Here is a 16,860-nt window from a genome sequence, read left to right on the forward strand (position 1 = left end):
GACCATCTCTAAGGTCCCCACTTAGCTCTAAACTTTTCACTACTATATATATATATTTAAATGAGGTTTACAAGGAGTAGTTGTGGGTGATAATCACAAAAACTGTATTTGAAATCTGAAAGCTTGGGTTCTGCTTCTGATTCAGACCTTTTTAAAAAATTTTCTTTTAACAAGTCATTTAACTACTTCTTAGCTTCAATTTTCTGCTCTTTGAGGACACAGAATTAGATTATTGAAATAGTCTGTATTCTTCAGGTTTCTAGTGTGTTTTAAAAATACTTGTTAGGGGAGCTAGAACAGACAGGGCTTCCACTTCAGCAGTGCAGTTGTGTTTTTACCTTTTTAGAATTAGAGATTGAAAAATCATTTCATTTGAAAACAAAATGACTCCATTTATTTTTTATGAAAAGTTTAAAAAATCACAGGATTAGATTATAAATTGTCCTTTATTTCTGAAATTTAATATATTTATTTATACAGATTAAGTGGTACAATGAAGACTGCAGTACAGAATTTCTTTGTCTTATAATATAATATGTTAGTTTTCTTTGCTTCATGAAGGAGCTGTTTGAAGCTTGTTAATAACAACAGTATATCTTTGATAGAGTTCAACTTTTTTTCTTTTTTCCTTTTTCTTCTTATTCTTTCCAAATTAGGATAACTGGTCTCTGACTTTTTTCCAGTTAAATTTTTAAAATATATTTTTATTTTTTATATACTACAATCATCTTTGACTTTTGGAATTAATATAAAATAGAGACAGGTAGGCAAACAAAACCAAACACTAAAGGATAGTATTTTCTTCTAGAAAGTTAAATTTTGGTTATAATTATGCCAGGAAAAAAAAAAACTTCCTAAGACAGTGGAAACTACTGATAACTTTTAAAAATTAAGTCAGTTTATGCAAGTCATGCCTTCTTTCATAAGCATGTCATTATTTACAGGAAGTTTGTTGGATGTAATTTATTCTGTGTTTTCCTGTTTTACAGGTTTATTTAATGATTTTGGTGAAAATCATGACAGCCACATACATTTTAAGGAGATATCCTGTGGGTTATCAGTCTGTTGCAGAGGACCTCTGGCTGAAAGACAGAAATGCAAGCGTGTTAAACATCACAAAATTTGGAAACTATACAGAGAAAAAAATTAGCATTCATTCATGTAAAAAATCATCTGATTAAGGCTTGAAATTTCATCACTTTGGCAAAAAGCAATCTCTTGCTGAGGTTTTACTGAGGTCAGTGTAAAGATTTAATCATCTATTCTTTTTTACTGTGGAGTGATTTAGGATCTTTGTTATTAATAATGGTTGATTTTCCAGATGAATGTACAATTCATGATAAATGAACTATGTTAGTCATGATGTGTTTGAAAATGTTAAGAAGAAAGAAAATATTTTCTGGTAGTCTATACAGAAATTTTGTCTTCCTTAACTTGAATTCCAACTTATTTTCTATCACTGTGTATATTGATATTTTATTAGCAAAACTATATTTATGATAAAACAATTTTATTAAATACTAAATTTATCTTTTAAAACTAGCTAAAATATTATAGCATAATTTATAAGCATATTACATTAATACATCTTAACCATATTTGGTTAGGAAAATGCAGCAGTTTACATTTAATTGGAATCTAATTCTTATATATTCACTAGGGTCATTATCTCTTCATCTTTCTAAAATACAGCTTCACAAATATTGCATATTTGGGGTATGATACTTAATATTTCAATATTCTTTAGTAATGTTGTACTTTGATGCACTCAGTTAATTTAATAGCATAATTATTACACGGGTCTGTGAAGTAGATAATTACTTAATCTTAAAAATTTAGATTTCTTTTATCTTCCCTGATAGTATACCATTACTCTAACCTGGCTTTGTGATAGATTATTTGTTCACATTAAAGTTCTGGTATTAAAGAGGATGAAGTCTTTGTTTCTCAATTGAGGTTAATTATTGCCTTAAATTTTTTTAAATTTATTTTTTGCCAGTGGACTAGTGGAAGTTAACCAACGAGACTAACTAGCAATTTTGCTGATATTGATGTTAATTAGCAAAGTGCTGATATTTCAGATTTTTAGCTTGTTGTATATAAACTTCATTGAAGATTTGAAATTGTTCTTTGGCAAAAATATTGAATGCACATTAATTACATTGGAGAGGCAAAATCTTTATACAGTCATCCCTCATTATGTGCTGAGGATTGGTTCTGAGACCCCCTCAGATACCAAATCCATGGATGCTCATGTCCTTATGTAAAATGGCATAGTATTTGCATATAACCTTTGCACATCCTCCTGTATACTTTAAATCATCTCTAGGTTACCTGTAATGCCTAATACAATGTAATTAGTTGTAAATACAATGTAAATGATATGTAAATAGTTGTCAGTGCATAGCAAATTCAAGTTTTGCTTTTGAGAACTTTCTGGGAAAATTTTTGGTTTTGTTTTTATTATTATTATTAATATTATTATTATTATTATTATTATTATTATTATTATTATTATTATTATTACTATTATTATTATTATTTTGATCTGTGGTTGTTTGTAACTGTGAATGCAGAACCAATGGATACAGGGGGCTGACTGTACCAGCTTTTTGTTGATTCTTAATGTAGATGGAATATTTTCAGCATTGTAAGAATCAACTCTGAATTGATCAGTTTTAAATATTAGAAATTAATTTAAAAGCTTGAATTACCTTCTCAAAATCTGTGAAATATTGTATAGTAACTTGGCTCTTCTTTTTCAGTTTGCAAGAAATTTAACTTTAGGTTTAGGTGTAGGATAGAGTTCTCTAACCTGGCTAATGATATAAGGAGAGAGACTTGTGAAGTGTACAGGAATTCGTACAAGTTCAAAGGACTTTAATGACACAATCTCCTCCAAATAAAAACTTAATCCAGAATGTAGTTGTTTGAGGAACTAAGTAATTTTACTAGGGCAGCTTGTAATAAAATGTATTATCTTTCAGAATATAAAAGTAATTTTCCTCCATAAGAGTTTCTTTTCTTTAGTTTGCTTCAAGGTATTTGATGTTGATGGTGATGGAGTTCTCTCTAGGGTTGAACTGAGAGACACGTGGTTGCACATTTAGAGGTCTGGAAGGACAACTGCACCGATGATACCCTGGTAAAGTCTGATTGTATACATCTTCTTGCATGTAAACTTCCAACAGGAACATAGAGTGAAGAATTTTTTAAAAGAGGTTGAGAAAAGGATTTCTTACTACTTCTAGGTTCTATATTATGCTACTCAAAATATTCATAGCCAAAGATGCAAAATTGGGAAGAGAATTTGCCTTAGAAAATTTAATAAACAATGTATTATGTAAAAAAAAAATGAAACCACTGGAAAATTGTCATAAATTTTTAAGGCAAACAAGTAACCTATTTCTGTAATTAAAAAAAAAAAAAAATACTTGACCAAAAATATTTTATACTTCAGCTACTGGCTAATTAAAATGATACCTGCTCTATCCTAACTACTGATTTGGGTTTCTGGTTTTAAAGGAATTACATGTGGATCTATCCAACATTGTACAAGACACATAGAATGCACATGACACCACAAAGTTGAGTCTAGCAGAGACTAATTTATTCTTTCCTATAAATACATAATACTCTGAATTGGTATATATACCTTACATATACATACTTGAATCTCTTCTACATCATCCCTGCTAAATGCTTATTTGGACCTCTGGTTACAATACCTCCAAGTTGTCCCTAGGTAAAGCTCATTCCACCTTTAAACAACTCCATTAAGTGTTATTTACATAAAAACTTTATATATTATAAGCTAGGCATTTTATAAAAATTAAGTAGAGCAGCCCTTGCCATCTGTAGTTTATAATCTTTACTTCTCCCATTTTAATACATTATGGTAAGACAAAACTTATATTGAGCAAAAGAAGCCACAGAATAAAAGAACACATTGTAAAATTCAATTTAAATGAAGTTCTAGAACAGAGACAGAACTAATGTTAATAAGTGTTACAATAGTGATTTTGGAGATAGGTGATTTAACTGGGAAGGACCATAGGATATCTGGGATGATGGAAATTATTTTTTATCTCAATCTGGGTGGTGTATATAGTTTTTAAAATTTTTTTTCAATAATATTGGTGAGGGTCTGTCCTAAGTTCTTTAATAGCAGCCAGAATAAGTGTATAATAGCAGAAACAAGCATGTACTTTACAAAGAATAAAGCCTTGAATTTTTTTATTTTGACAACATTTATTAAAGATATTATAATAGGTTTGCCATAATGTCTATGTATCCCTGTGAAACTGAAGATAATCCATATATGTGAGACAAATATGAGTTCATTTGACCCTTTCTATTCAAATGTTGACATGTACCAAGTAGCAGATGGTAGGATGTAGACCATAGTGTTCTTATATAGGCTTAGAAAAATACGTAATTTTTTTTAATCACAAATCCAGAGAAATCATCATAGTCTTATTAACTGACACTCTAAAGAAATAAATAATAGAAATGAATTTTTCAGGGCTTGATCTTTGTTTGGCAATTCAGATAACCGTCTTCATTTACTTTTCTGCCCAAAATTAAGGTGTCCATTTCTATTTGGTATATATGAAAACAGAAACATAGGAAAGTTTCTGTTAGGAAATACCTTATGTAGAGATACAATTTCCATCGCCTTTTTTCTGGGTGTTTGATAAGTATAGAGGTTATCATTGCTGTCTATTTTTATGTAAGACCGAGTTTCTTCTTATGGCTGAGCTTTTGAACATTAAAAAAAAAAAAAGATCATTTAGCTGCTCCATCTCCGTGTAACCATAATAATGAAATGGTAAAAATTTAGAATAGAATTTGGACCTTTCAACCAAACCTATTACCCATATTCACTGGTGACTAGACTGTGACATTATTACCCATTATTTTGTACCATTACATTGGTATTAATATACTTTAATGGAAGTTGCATCATGAAAGCCAATAATTACCATCAGAGTGCTTTAAAATCTTTTCTTATAATAAATGGTGTTATATATTGAATGAATACATGAATATCATTAATAATAAATATTATTAAATATCATTAAATAATAAATCATTAGATAATAAAAATATAATTAAATAATAAATGCTAAGAACATTATTATTCATCTAGGATTGTTAAGGTGATTGTTGAAAACATGAAGTAAGAAGCATTTGGTTATATTTTTGCCTGCCAAGAAATATTGTCTACTGTATATAAATGTAATTTTTGGAACACTTTGACACCAAAAAAAAAAAAATACTGCTTTACTGAACTTGTAAAAGTAATGTTAAATTTTATTTTGAGGAAATGTTAATATAGATACTCATTTATTATATATATTTAGTTCTTTTAAATCTCTTAAGAAGTCTAATAATATTGCCAGATGTTTAAAAGAAGATCTTAGAAAATTGTTAGAGTCAAAGGTCATAATCCAGAGTTTGGAAAAATGCTTTCAAAGTTGGTAAATAGTCCTTTTTCTCTACCCAGAACCTTTTGTGGGTCCTGTTAGTAAACTTCACCTTGAACCAGAAGATACTGTGAGTTATTTCCCAGGTCTTACTGGAGGAAGAAGATTTTTGGTGATAAATTGCCCACGTTATGACTGACTACTTCAGAGTTTGGTTACTTTTGAAATTATTCTTGCTGGCCTACTTTCAGATGAACACATAGCATCTACATTAAATCATTAGTATTCTTTCAGACAAATGACCATTACAAGTTTAATAAACCAGATTTTATTCAAATAATATAAGAAAATGAAGATTTAAGATATTCTTAAATATTGTTTCTCTTTCAGAATGGCCATCTTAACTCTAGAAGAATATCAGATCTGGAGTGTGAAAAATGTTCTTGCCAATGAGTTTTTGAATCTACTTTTCCAGGTATGTTTAAGGTAAATGACAGAGACCGAGGGCAGTGGTACCAGTAGTTCTACATCTTTTCCATTATGTAGTAGTTAAGACAACTAGGCTACAAAACCATATATTGTCAAAAGAACTACATTAACCTGTACACCACCTGCAGATGGTAAGTTAGAGCATGCGTGCTTCTCAGAGTCACAATGTGCATGATAGGAAAGTAGAGTATAGCTGATAATGTTTATCTTAATAACTCATGATAGAGCAGATTGTAGACACATAGAAAAGTATTTAAAATGTAAAAGCCATTATAATTTGCTATTTTTCTTTACTTTTTTATTTTTTTTAAGACCCTTCCCAACAAGTAAGGCAGTGTGGACAGAGACATGGATCATAAGTCGGCAGCTGTAAATTTTTCACAAAGTATACAATCTTTCCAGTTAGGAGATTATTTTAGATGCAAAGCTGTTTCTTAATTTTCTTTTCTTCTATCTTTCTTTCTTTTTTTTTCTTTTTTTTAAATTTAATTCTTTAGAAGGTCCAAAAAAGATTGAAGGAGAAAGGAGGAAACAAAAGCTGCCAGGGGTGAACATGAAATCATAAAGCTTGCCAGATTTTAACTATTTTCCCAGTTAAAGTAATTCTCTTTGCTCAAATTTAAAGAAACAACTTATAGTTTCCCATTTTTCATAGTTCTTCATAAATATATGTTGATTTAATAGTATTTTACAGGGGGGAGGGGTGTGAGTAGGGAAAGACTGGAAGTTCAAGATTTGTAAATACTGACAGGTGTATATATAATAGATAAACAAATTTATATGGTATAGCACAGGGAAATAGATTCAAGATTTTGTAGTAGCTCATGGTGAAAAAATATGAAAACAAATATACATATATTCATATATGACTGAAAAATTGTGCTGTACATCAGAAATTGACACAACATTGTAAACGAACTATAACTCAGTAAAAAAAAATAAAAATAAAGATAAAACTGTTAGAACACTATAAAAAAGAGTAGTATTTTAGATTTTTCTTATTTTATTCTCCTTTTCTTATAAAAGCACCCCTATGAAGATCAGTAAGGTTTGATATCTTTATATCTATCATGATCCTCCATGGTAAATACAGAGTAACCTGCCTGTGACACAGCTATGTTAGAATAAATGGAAATTGAACTCTTCCTGTCAGCTAATAACTAACGTATATTTAAAGCATATGAAATCTGATAAGCCTATGATACCCATTTAAATCAATCAGTTGCTCCACTGTCAGTTATCAGCCAGGATTTAAGTTGATATCTTTATAAAATATAAATACATATAAAAATAATATGTCTACTATAAACAGAAATGACTTGCTTGGTAATATGAAAATTGAGCAGCTATTTTTATCTCATTTAAAATGATGTTCTCAATTACTTTAAATTATCATTAATTGTATAAACATTTTGACCACTTAAGTTTGTGTCTGAGTCATCTTGCAGCTCTTACATAGCAAAGAATTTTGAACTTTTATATTGCCTTTCCTGTTTTCTCATGCTTATCAGGGACTTTCATAGGCACTATTTTTTCTATGACTCTAAACAGATGTATGCCTGAGATTTTCTTTTGTGTTTCAGTGTTTCTAGCATTATATTACTGACAGATTTTTTGTTGGTTATCAATCTAATTTTTTTCTTGGTATATATAGTCCTTTCAGTCTTTTCATATATATATGTATATATATATATGGTCAGTTTACAATATTGTGTCAATTTCTGGTGTACAGCACAATGCTTCAGTCATACATGAACATACATATATTCATTTTCATACTCTTTTTCACCATAAGTTACTACAAAACAGTATTGGATATAGTTCCCTGTGCTGTACAGTATGAACTTGTTTATAAATTGGGAGTTTGAGATTTGCAGGTACTAAATATTAACATTACATTTTATGATGCTCACTTTATCCCATATTCAGACATGCTTTTAAAACTTTATGTTCATTTAATATATAAGTAAGCAGACTTACTCTAAATTGTTTTATTTTGTGTCTGATTCTAAAATAGAATTAGCTAGTAAATTCAGTGATAAAAGCTTGAATTATACTTTTATTTTATTTGCCAAGATCCCACTCCTGGCTGACCATTTTGGGTATTTGATTATAATGTAAGTAAATGTCAGTAGAATTAGGAAGCCATTCCTGTGGTAATATTATTTTCAGTCCTTTCAGATAAACTCCATGCCCAATATTTTGCAGAGGAAGCATTCTAAACATGATCAGGATCTTCTATCTTGTACGTTTGTCAGAAAGTGTCAAATGTTAAACAGTTTGATAAACAGAATAGTGCACCACACTGACCCCTACCTATATCCAGGCTCTAATCCTGAAATCTGTAAATATGTTATTTTACATGGCAAAGGGGATTTTGCGGATGTATCAGGTTAAGGACTCTGAGACAGGGAGATTAGCCTGGATTGTCTACATGGGCCTAGTCTAACAACAGGAGTCCTTAAAAATTGAAAATCTTTCCCAGTTGTGGTCAGAAAGATATGACTTTGGAAGAAGGATTAGAAAGCTGTAAAGTTGTTAGCTTTGAAGATAAAGGAAGGGCCATGGGTAAAGAAATGTGGGTGAACTCTAGAAGCTGGAAAAGTCAAGGAAATATATTCTTCCTTTGACCTACAGAAGGGCACACAGCCCTGCTGACATCTTGATTTTTACCCAAGTGATACCTGTTCCTGACTTGACCTACAGAACCATAAAATAATAAGTTTGTGTTGCTTTAAGCTGCAAAATTTGTGATAATTTGTTACAGCAGTGATAAAAATAAGTATAGGGGAGATAATCCAAATTTATGGATTGGAAGGCTCAACATTTTAAAGATGTCAATTCCCCTTCAACTGATTCAAAGATTTATATGTGCACATCAAAATCCCCAAAAGTTAATTGTTGTTACTGTTTTTTTGTAGAACTTGACAAGCTGATTCTAAATACATAGAGAAGCGTGAAGGGCCAACAATAGCCAAGGTGATATTAAAGAACAATGCTAAAGGACTTATTATAAAACAATATTGTCTATGTGATAACTACCTAAAGTTAGAGATACAGACCAATGGAACAGTATTGAATGAAACCCTGTACCATACATGAACAGTAATTTTGGATAGCTTGTAAATCTAATAAATTTGAAACAAAAAGCAAAGCATCTGAGAGAGGGTAAAGCTCAGGTGGAATGTGTGCTTAGCATGCATAAGGTCCTGGATTCAACTCCCAGTACCTCCATTAAAACAAATAATCTAATCCCCCCACCAAAATAAAGCATCTAGAAAATAGTGTAGGAGATATTTTAATGACTTTGAAGTGGCAAAGACTTCTTAAACAGGACACAGCACTAAACATAAAAGAAGAGTTTTAAGTTGGACTTCAGTAAAATTAAGAATTATTTTTATCAAGAGATACCATTAAGAAAGTGAAAAGCTAAGCCACATGGTGGGAAAATATATTTGCTATACCTATATCCAACAAAAGACTTGTATCTAGTGCATATAAGGAACAAAAACCAGTGGAGAAAAAGGCAGAACCTCAATATTAAAATGTGCAAAAAAATTGAACAGGTGTTTCACACACACAAAAAATAAATCCAAATAAGCTATGAAAAGGGGCTGACCTCTTTAGTAATAATGGAAATACATACCAAAACCACACTTAGAACACCATTAGACATCCACTAGAATAGTTAGTTGTTAAGTGATATGAAGCATTGGTGAGGGCAACAAGCAATGGGGACTCTTACACATGGCCAGTGGGAATATAAATTCTTACAAATACTTTGGAAATAGGCTTTCTGAATGAAAGTTATATATGTATATGTGTATGTGTACACATACATACACAAACACACCATATTACCAAGGGTAACCCATGTTTGTACCCTTCAGAAACTTCTACATCTGAGCTCCAAAGGACATCCAGAAAATTCTCATAATCACTATTTGTTATAGCCCCAAATAGAAAATGACCCAGACACCTGTCAACAATAAATACATAACCATAAGTGGTGGCACATGCATACAAGTTGTATACTTTAAAGCAATAAAAATAAACATACTAGTTTACAAAAACACTAGTGGATGAATCTTAATGTTGAGTGGAAAGTACGGGACCAAAAATTTCAAAAGCAAATAAACCAAGCCATGGTGGCTGAATTTAGGATGGTGAATCCATCAAAGGGGTGCAGTAGTATCTGGGAAGAAACCCAAAGTGGAAGAGCAATGTTCTGTTTCTTGACTGGATGAAGGTTACATAGATGTGTTTACTTTGTGAAAAATCACTGAGTTGTATACTTAAGATGTGTTCACATTTAAGCATGTATATTATATTTGCATTTTTTAAAAAAAATGTTTGCTTGCAAAAAAAAAGTTATCCAAAGCCTAAGTATTTATCAGTAGGAGAATGGATAAAACAAATGATAGTATATTCAAACAATGGAATACTATTTAACAATAAAAAAGAATAAATTACTGATACAAGGATGAATCTCAAAAGCCTAATTTATACATTTCATTGTCAGGTAAATTTTAACTCAGAAGGTAAACAAAACTATAAACAGGCATGCTGATATATTACAGAGACCTGTACTAATATCTATAATTTACCTTGAAATGCATGCAAAATTTAAGATGGATTAATGGATGAATTAAGGGATGGATAGACTATAATAAAATGTTGCTGCTAAAATTAGGTAATGGGTATGAGTGTTCAGTATAAAATTCTTTCAACTTTCAGCAACACTTGTATTTTTGAAAAGTTTCAGGATAAAATATTGGGGAGGAAATCAACATCTTTCTGATGAAATTTAGAGAAGCCAAATAAATTGAGAAAATAGCCTTAAAAAGCATATTTAGGAGAAGCAAGATGGCAGAGTAGGACGCTTATAGCTTACCCTCTCCCACAAATACACCAAAACTCACATCTATGGACCTACGCAGCCACCAGAGCACCTGCAGAACTCCGACAACATCACCTTCTTCAAAAGACGAATACACCAAAAATCTGGTAGGAGAAAAGGAAAAAAGAAGAAAAAGCAAAACAGTGCAATCCTGTTGGGAGGGAGCAGCAAAGGAGGACTGGCGCTCATTCACTCAATCTCCCTCCTCCAATGGAGAGGCCAACAGGATGGAGGGGGAGCCTCCGAGGCTCAGATCTGCCCTGAGCACCCCTTGACCGACAGAACTGAGTTAAATGGGCACAAAGGGTCCCCACGACACCCAGCCCGAGACAAAAGCCGGCAGCTGGGGCCAGGACAGTTTGCCCAAGCTGGGCAGAGGACTGGGGCAGCTGCACTGAGGGAGATATGGGGTACTGCAAGGTGCTGTGCACCATGGCTGGGAGGGGATACGGAGCAGAACCTCGGTCCCCCATTAAATTAAAGAAAAAACAAAGCAAAGCAGCTGATGTGCCCTGGGGGGAGGGGTGCTGTAGCCTTTGTCTCCTCAGACCTGTGCCATTACTGGCACATCTTGCAAGAAGAGAGGCAGGGCTCAGCCACAGCTACCTTCTGTGCATAGTGCCCGGGTGGGGGTGGGGCTGAGACCTGAATCTGCACGTGGGGGCTCCACAACCTCCTAGGCAGGACTGAGACTTGTTTATAGCCCGAGGCAGAGAGGATCTTTCTACGCTGACACCTCAGAGAACGTGTGCTGCCAAGAGAAGCAAGGAGCTCAGATTTGGCACAGAGCGTAGGCAGGGCTGTTCCGCGGTCTTCCCCGAGCCCACCTATAGACCGCCTATCCGAGGCAAAGCAGGCAGCTGCACAGAGCAGCAGAGCGACCAGCACCAGGAGAGGGCAGGTGGGCAGCCACCCACCTTCCTGGCAGGAACACAGCACCTGACCACAGTGATGGGAGGGGGTGTGTTCTGCCCACCTGCCTCTCCCCAAGCACAGTATCTGACTGTGGCATCGGGAGGGGGAGTGACCACCCCGCCCACCAGCTAAGAGCTCAGCTCCTGACCTTGGGTTAGGAGGGGGCGCAATCTGCTAGCCAACAGCCACTGGGAGCAGCACAGATGAGGGCACCAACAGAAGGCCTATGGAAACAGCAAGCTGAGTTCACAAAGCACGGTGAAGACAGAAAGACCTCTCAATAAAATCATTAAGGGCACACCATCTCCAGGATAAGTAGGAAACTGATACTCCTTAAGCCACGGTTCCAGAGAGATATGAGCAATATGAAGAAGCAGAGAAACCACTCCCAATTAAAAGATCAAGAGAAATCCCCTGAAAGCATGATCAAGGAAATAGACTGATGGCCTACTAGATCAAGATTTCAACAAAAAAGTGATCAAAGTACTGAAGGAACTAAAAGAAATAGTGTTTAGAGATATAAAATATGTCAAAAATGAAATAGAAGCTATAAAGAAGAACCAAGTAGAACTAGTAAACTCATTGGCTGAGATGAGAGCTGACCTAAAGGCCTTGCAAAGCAGACTAGAAAATGCAGAGGAACAAATAAGTGACCTAGAAGACAGGACAACAGGAAGCACCCAATCAGAACAGCTGAGAGAAAAACAAATAAAAAACAATGAAAACAATATATGGGACCTATGGGGTAATATAAAGTGTGCCAATCTATGCATAATAGGAGGTCCAGAAGGGGAAGAAAGAACAAGGGAGATTGAAAAGGTATTGGAAGAACTCATGACTGAAAACTTCCCAAAACTAAAGAAGGAATCAGATATCCAAGCACAGGAGGCTCAGAGGGTCCCAAACAGGAAGAACCCAAACAGACCCACACCAAGGCATATCCTAATCAAGATGGCCAGAGTCAAGGATAAAGAAATGATCCTAAAGTAAGCAAGAGAAAAAAAAAGAGTGAGTTACAAGGGAACCCCCATAAGGTTTTCAGCTGATTTCTCTACACTATTTACAACAGCTAATACGTGGAAACAGCCTAAAATATCCATCAACAGATGACTGGATAAAGATGTGTGATATTTATATGATGGGATACTATTCAGCCACAAAATCTGACAACATAACGCCATTTGCAGAGGCATGGATGCTCCTGGAGAATATTATTCTAGGTGGAGCAGAACAGAAAGAGAAAGGGGAATACCATATAAGATCACTCATGTGTGGAATCTTAAATATATGCAAGATCTTGTGGTAACTCACAGCAAAAAAAAAGTGACAATGAATATATGTACGTTCATGTATAACTGAAAAATTGTGCTCTACACTGGAATTTGTCATAACATTGTAAAATGACTATTACTCAATAAAAAATGTTTAAAAATAAGTAAAATAAAATATAACCTTTAAAATACTGTATAGTGAGAGGTGTAATATTCTAGTATCTGTTCAAAGAAGTACATTAGACACACATAAGAATAGCCAATGGTCAGAAAGATCTCATGTTATCAGTTACCACCCCATGCAAATTAATGGCATTTAGCAGATATACATATGTATGTACATATATAAAATATGTTTTAGTATATATGTAAATCAAATAAAATATTATATTATAATCTAATGTAAAATCATATCAGCAAAAGCACTGTGCTGACATAAGTGTCTTGGTGTAAACCGATTACAATTTTTTATTGAGTTGTCATAATAGGATAATATTGTGAACCAAGTGGAAATTGTGAAAAAAAATTTATCCAAAAAAAAAAAACCTGACTACATGAAAAGATGCACAGTTACTATGAGGCCTCTCCCCTTATTTACTATCAGTGTCAGAAAGTCACTTGGAATAGGTTAGAATTAAAAACTCAAACAAGACACAAGAATGCACTTTCTGTTAAAGAAAATAAACCAAAAGAAAAAACAAATGAATGGACAATTAAGATCCTACAGATAAAAATACCATTTTTTTATGGGAAATAGGCTTAAAATAAAAAATAAGGAGATTATATTCTAATTTCACCTTTTGAATAAAGATATACAAAATTTAGCTGAATACCTTCGTATTTTGCACTTATGAAGAAAAAATGTATTTGCAATGAAAAAGCAGCCATTATCCTGCCTTTTGGGCATTCTAAAGTTTAAGGTTTGAATATATTTCATCTTAAATGGTCTTAAGTACTATGCAGGGGTTGATGGTTTAAAAATACCACTGTGTGTGGAACTTCTAAAAGTGATTCAAAAAAAATTTATATTTTTGTAATAATTTAGTAATGGCCTGGATATTATTTTTAACAAGACTACTCGCCCTGGAATGCAGCAAGATTTTTTCAATGAGTTTATATTCACACATGTTTAAGACTGTCACTATATTATGAGAAAATGTCAACCCTGGCAGTATTTTGACTTGAAAACGAGATAAGCTGAGAAGCATATTTTAAGTATAAAATAAATGATTGCATTCCTTTAAAGACAAGAAAGTAAAAGCATGATAAACTCTGACTTTGACACACTTAAAATATAAAAGTTAACATAATGTGTTTCTACACACTTCTCTTTAAATCTTTCAGTACTTTCTCAGACCCTTTCTCATTACACCCGCGTCCCCACTCCTGACCCTTGGTGTACACACCTCCGTTCACACGGGGGAAGGGGGACCCGGGAGGTGAGGACCAGGGGCGCGAACAGCCCGCGGCCCGGATGGACACGGGCACTCACCAGCTTCCGGCGGGGGAGAATAGTCGAAGCGGGCCCGCCAGCGCACCCGTCCCCTCCTGTCCGGCTGGGGCCCCAGCTCGGTCAGGTCCACACACACCCCGGCAGGAAGCCAGCTCAGGCCGTGGGAAACCGGCATAACTTCAGACAGCGGGCGGGGAGTGTCCTCCCGCGGACACGCAGGCAGCGCTGTCCCGGAGCCTCCATGGCGCCCCCCGCTCCTTCCTGAGGAAAACAAGCTCCATCCCCAGGGAAGACGCTGGCTGCTGACGCGGACTGCGCATGTGCACCACCACCTAAGACACCCTGGCTTCGGCGCCCCCTGCAGGTCCTCGAGGGCAGTGGAGGATACTCAGAACTCACTGTAGAACACATGACCCCTCCCAGCCAGGATGCTAAATCACTGGAAATCTCAGTGCCCTGGCCTCTTTGTTGATGGCACTGGTGATGCTGTCATCCAGCCATGTCTGCTGTCTTGCCTGACACATGCCTCAGTCCTTGGAATCCCGCCTGAATCAGATTCCGTTCTGGAGGAAGAACAGGTGCAGAAGAATCTCAAAATTCCAGACTTAGAAGATGATCAGGAACCCAAACTCAACTCTGTCAACTCCCTGGGGTCCCCTGAGGAGTGTGGTTTTCTCAGAACCATCTGCCCTGTGTCAGGAGCAGACCAAGCCTCAGGTAGCTTAGAGAGGCTATCATGCAGCACATGCTTTGGACGGTTCTCAGTTCTGACCTGCATGATCTTGAGACCCTTTTGTAACTCCTAACACTCTGTTTTCTCATACCTATAGTGATGGTTATTGACGACTGAGTTAATCCTCTTACAATGCTGAGGTGCTACTGTTCCTTGGATAACAGAATATTTTGAAGGGATCAACTGTTTATCACTTCCCCCTAATTAAGTATGTTTTTAAAACTAGAAATATTTCAGGGGGGCACTCAGGTCCTCCTCTTGCACCAGTTCCTGAGGTGTTGGCAGTTTCTGCTCTGAGCTCCAGATGCTGATCCTGCCGGTGGTCTATGGTGATGCCAGTGTGTACATGTTCTTCCTTGTGCACCAGTGTGGAAAGGAGACAGCCCTTCCCCTACATGAGGCTGCAACATGCTGACACTCAAAGCAGGCACAATGAAGAATCAGCTAGAGTCCCCGGTACCAGCTCTTCCAGGTAGAAACATCACCTTCAACACAGTGTTCCTGTGCTCCTATCAGGCCTTCACTACTCCCAGCAGGTCATGCATGAGCAGTGTGACAGGTGACTGCCTGTCCCAGCACAGCATGGTGGTGATGATCCCACCTTATCTGTTTGTCTTTGGAACGTTCCCACACCTCCTGAGCTTCACTTTTCTCTTCTCACAGGCAGGGTTGTACAGGCATGAACCTCACAGGGTTATGGTAGGTAGTCACGGTAGATGCTCACCCAGTGGCAGGCTCTGCCATGAAGGCTGCTGGGAGTGCTGTGTGTCTTCACACTTGTCCTTCACTCTCCCCAATGAAAACACCCTTGGCCTTATCCTTCCCTGGCCTGTGGCCTTTCTGTGTTTTCAAAGAAGTTTTGAGGTTCTGTCCATCTGGTCCAGGAAATGCTGACTCTGCTAGATGTGCTGGTGGGTGGGCTTTCATGTTAAGGTCTTGGGCAGGACTTACCTTTGCAATAAGCTGCCCCACCCAGGCCTTTCCATGATCCAGACTCCTGGGACCAGGGTGCAAATCCCCAGCTCCCCATTTGTCAACTATGTGACCTGGGCAACTTTCTCAAACCCAAGCTTTGTCCACCCAAGGTCAGCAGAGATGGGGGATAACAGGATATCCTGCACAGAGTTTCTGTGCAGATTAAGTGAGGTAGAACAGACAGAAAAGTGGTGGGACCTGGCCCATTGGTTGGCAGAAGGGAGCTCACCATGTGCAGCAAGGTCCGCGGGTCACCCAGCAATCTGCCCAGAGGCTTAGCCACTCCAGCACTATCACGCATCTGAAGTCCACTTAACCACATGGGAGAGAAACAAACACATATTCTGAGTGTAGCTGCCACACGGAAAATTGCATCTGAGTGGGGAGTATTACCATAGGGTGATCAGGATGGCGGAAGATGCCCCCTGGGTTTGAGCAGAGTGGAGCTGCCCTACGGAACCTGGGGTTAGTGAGGATGGGCTTGTAGAAATGCCCCTCTCCTTTACCCATCAATGCTAGGTCCTGTGGGTACCGAGTCCCACAATCGGTGTGCTGCTAGTGCCCTCATCACAGAGAAAAATGCAGGGGTTCCCACAAGGCTTCGGCCACATCCCCTGCTTCCTGAACTCCCACTCTGGTGACCCCACCTGGGATGCAGAGATGAGGTGAGACAGGGGCCTGTGCTGTCAATATCA

At 36.3% G+C, this 16,860-nt stretch overlaps 1 protein-coding gene and 1 long non-coding RNA gene across 40 annotated transcripts in view; one reads left to right on the forward strand and one right to left on the reverse strand.

Annotated features, from left to right (window-relative positions):
- The window catches only part of LOC141576968 (uncharacterized), a 153,502-nt gene that overhangs the window by 8,726 nt on the left and 127,916 nt on the right, over nt 1–16,860 (forward strand). For 29 of the 39 annotated variants that reach the window (XR_012505385.1, XR_012505386.1, XR_012505391.1 and 26 more), the window contains 4 exons: nt 990–1,237; nt 3,031–3,145; nt 5,820–5,904; nt 8,840–15,662. The gene's annotated coding sequence lies outside the window, so the exon portion shown is untranslated. Of the gene's footprint in view, nt 1–989; nt 1,238–3,030; nt 3,146–5,819; nt 5,905–8,839; nt 15,663–16,860 lie in introns of those variants that run through there. The other 10 variants (XR_012505370.1, XR_012505372.1, XR_012505371.1 and 7 more) reach the window with 4 other exon arrangements.
- LOC141576969 (uncharacterized) lies at nt 428–14,635 on the reverse strand. The gene is made up of 2 exons (XR_012505405.1): nt 14,497–14,635; nt 428–1,082 (listed from the first exon to the last, which is right to left on the reverse strand). It is a non-coding gene; the product is annotated as an uncharacterized LOC141576969 (long non-coding RNA).

This window comes from Camelus bactrianus, unplaced genomic scaffold (assembly GCF_048773025.1).
Source record: "Camelus bactrianus isolate YW-2024 breed Bactrian camel unplaced genomic scaffold, ASM4877302v1 HiC_scaffold_53, whole genome shotgun sequence".
In the NCBI taxonomy this organism is placed as follows: domain Eukaryota; kingdom Metazoa; phylum Chordata; class Mammalia; order Artiodactyla; family Camelidae; genus Camelus; species Camelus bactrianus.